This window comes from Bombina bombina, chromosome 3 (assembly GCF_027579735.1).
Source record: "Bombina bombina isolate aBomBom1 chromosome 3, aBomBom1.pri, whole genome shotgun sequence".
Classification (NCBI taxonomy): Eukaryota; Metazoa; Chordata; class Amphibia; order Anura; family Bombinatoridae; genus Bombina; species Bombina bombina.
Genome location: NC_069501.1, coordinates 436,183,077 through 436,185,873, shown reverse-complemented (window position 1 = coordinate 436,185,873; position 2,797 = coordinate 436,183,077). Strand labels below are relative to the sequence as shown.

The 2,797-nt window shown below is 32.9% G+C and overlaps 1 long non-coding RNA gene across 1 annotated transcript; it reads right to left on the bottom strand.

The window, feature by feature from the left end:
* Positions 1-204: 204 nt before the first annotated feature.
* Positions 205-1,425, bottom strand: LOC128651688 (uncharacterized). The gene is made up of 3 exons (XR_008401165.1): positions 1,372-1,425; positions 821-874; positions 205-390 (listed from the first exon to the last, which is right to left on the bottom strand). It is a non-coding gene; the product is annotated as an uncharacterized LOC128651688 (long non-coding RNA).
* Positions 1,426-2,797: the final 1,372 nt, after the last annotated feature.

The following is a 2,797-nucleotide window of genomic DNA, read 5'->3' as shown; positions in this document are numbered from 1 at the left end:
GAAGGACAATCTGACACCCAGGACAATGAAGGTTTAAACAGGGGGAAGGGATGGGATTGGCTCGGGGAGGGATGGGAATGGCTTGGGGAGTGGTGAGCTGCTGCTCCAGGGTAGGCCGTACAGCTGGGGAGTGGGGAGTTTGGGTCTGGGCAGCTGTACGGGCCAGAATACGGGGAGAGCGGCGAAGGGGGGTGTATGGGCGTTTTTTGGGAGGGACAGGATATGAAATATGGGAAGGGCTGGCAGTGGTCGGGGCATGGTCATGGGTTTGGTGATGGGAAGGGCTCTGGGTGTGTGCAGAGGTGTGGCCATGGTCAGGGGTGTGTGCACGGGGAGGGGTCTGTGACTGGGCAGGGGCGGAATCCAGATGACCAGAAGTGGTGGATCCATCTGAAAATGTAAAATAAATATATTAACATCTCATACATCCTGACATCAAATCAACGCATTTAAAATTGATTATGTTTTCAATATACCTCGAAGTGTGTTTGAATCTGTAAACTATTCTGAAATGAGGATATGGTATCTATATAGGCACTCAGATGAATCTCAATGACTGTCTGTACAATGTGAAACTTATTATTGTGTTTTGGCATGGAATATGCATGTGACATAATGATGGCATGAATTATATATTCTTAAAAAAATATATACAAGCAGATTTTCATGCTGCCTGATATAGAAAGGGGGCAGTAGTGTATTTGAACAGACAAATAATATTCCTTTTTAAAGGGAAAAAGCTGTAGACTTTGAATGTCTTCAATAAAATGATTTCAAAAAAAGAAACATGTTGGAAACATGATAGATATATTTCACATACCATCAGACTCCAAGGCAGCCTCTTCCTCCTCCATCCCACATGTGACATCAATCTCTGTAAAACATAACATGTTGTGTACACCTTAAGATCAGATATTATAACATATGTTACTGTTGCTCAAATACGCACATCAATGTTGCATTAAAGATATACACACACAAAGTTATGATTTACATCATTTTGATGGAGCATACAAATGACAATAGATTTGTTATTGTCAATAAATCAGAATCTTAATGTATTGTTTGTCTTAATGTTAAATTCATAAAAGCATAGTACATAGAACATTTAAGATTTCTCATGTGTGTATCACTTGATGACTGTTGTTAAAAAAATTAAAAAATGAAAAAAACATATGTTAGACATCTTATGAATAACAAATGTGTAGAATAATAAAGTAGAAATTATTAATCGCTCAATATAAAAAATAAATATATAATCAGAAGATAAATTCTATGATTTTTTATAATGTTATGCTTCATCGGAATCATGATCATAATATTGATTAGCAATACACCTTCAATTACATATAAATGAGTCAATGGACTTACCAGGAGCCCGCAAAGGCGGCTCTATGTCACTGCTGGATTCCTGTGGGCTCCCCACACCAACTCTCTCTATGAATGATATAGATATATATTATTAAACACATTTTGGATATCACTAAATCACATCTGTCTAGAATTTTAACATTAATCAACTTTAAAATGTGAATAATAGAGCAGTCATTACACCAGAAAATGCTTGATTGAATCAAGGGGATTCTGTAAACATATCTGTATTCAACATATGTTTAATGTCAGACTACATTAGACATCAAATTCATCTCAGATGCTGCTATTGCATATCTAAATATACCCAATGATCAATGTTCTTAACCCTTTAAGGACACAGCTTTCACTTAGCTCAATTGTTTTATGACGGAATAATTCCGTCATATGTCCTTAAGAAGTTACAAGAATACACACAAACCACATATTGAGGAGCATCTGTTGACAAATCTAAACAAACATGTGTCACATCGAGCCATTTTTTCAATGTACAGTAATCTTGTTTAGGACACAACACATATTTATCACAATACATAACAAACTTTATTATTACTAATATGTAATCATGGTGCTGTTAGAGTATGCAGATATATATAAAGTAACTCCAACAGATAATTAGATTTATATATCAATAGTTTTTAATAAAAATAATGTAATGATGAATGAATCTATTTTGTCTTAAAGGGACACTGACATGATTAATTTAAATAATTGATTTCTATGTTCAAACTGTAAAAAATGATTTAACATTGACTCCTATTATAATTCGAATGTTGTTCGATATTAATCTTAAAGGCAGATAAGGAATATTGGATTCAATAAATATTGTTTGTTGAAGGTATCCACCAATCATCAATATAAACCCAGGTTGGTCAACAAATATTTAGATGCACATAAACGTACTTTCTTTATTTTAAACTACATTTAGCAATAGAATATGTCACATATGATGATAGTATTATATTTTATGTTTATTAATATTGCATACTGTATGTGAAAGACAATATTAATAATTGTAGTTCAGTATCCCTTTAATCTAAAATTAAATAGATTCCACAATGTTGTTGTTTGTTAATGAATTATCTACTCCATATGTTGATGTAATGAATGGTATTGAGCATGCAATTAAAATCAAATATGTTATTTAAGTATATCCGAATAATTATATAATTTTCATCTATTAAATAGACATTACATATAAATATAGAACAATGTGTATTTAGTATGTAATGTTCATTCCATGTTTCTAAGACAAATGTCAATTAAAATGAGACATACCATACTGTGACAAGCCCTGGCTTGAGGATCCAGCAGCCACATCCATATCTGTAATATATTAAATGAGGATTGCATATCATTAATACTAATCATGCCATGTTTAAAATATTTACATTAATAACAAATCAATAGAAAAATATTAATCCTT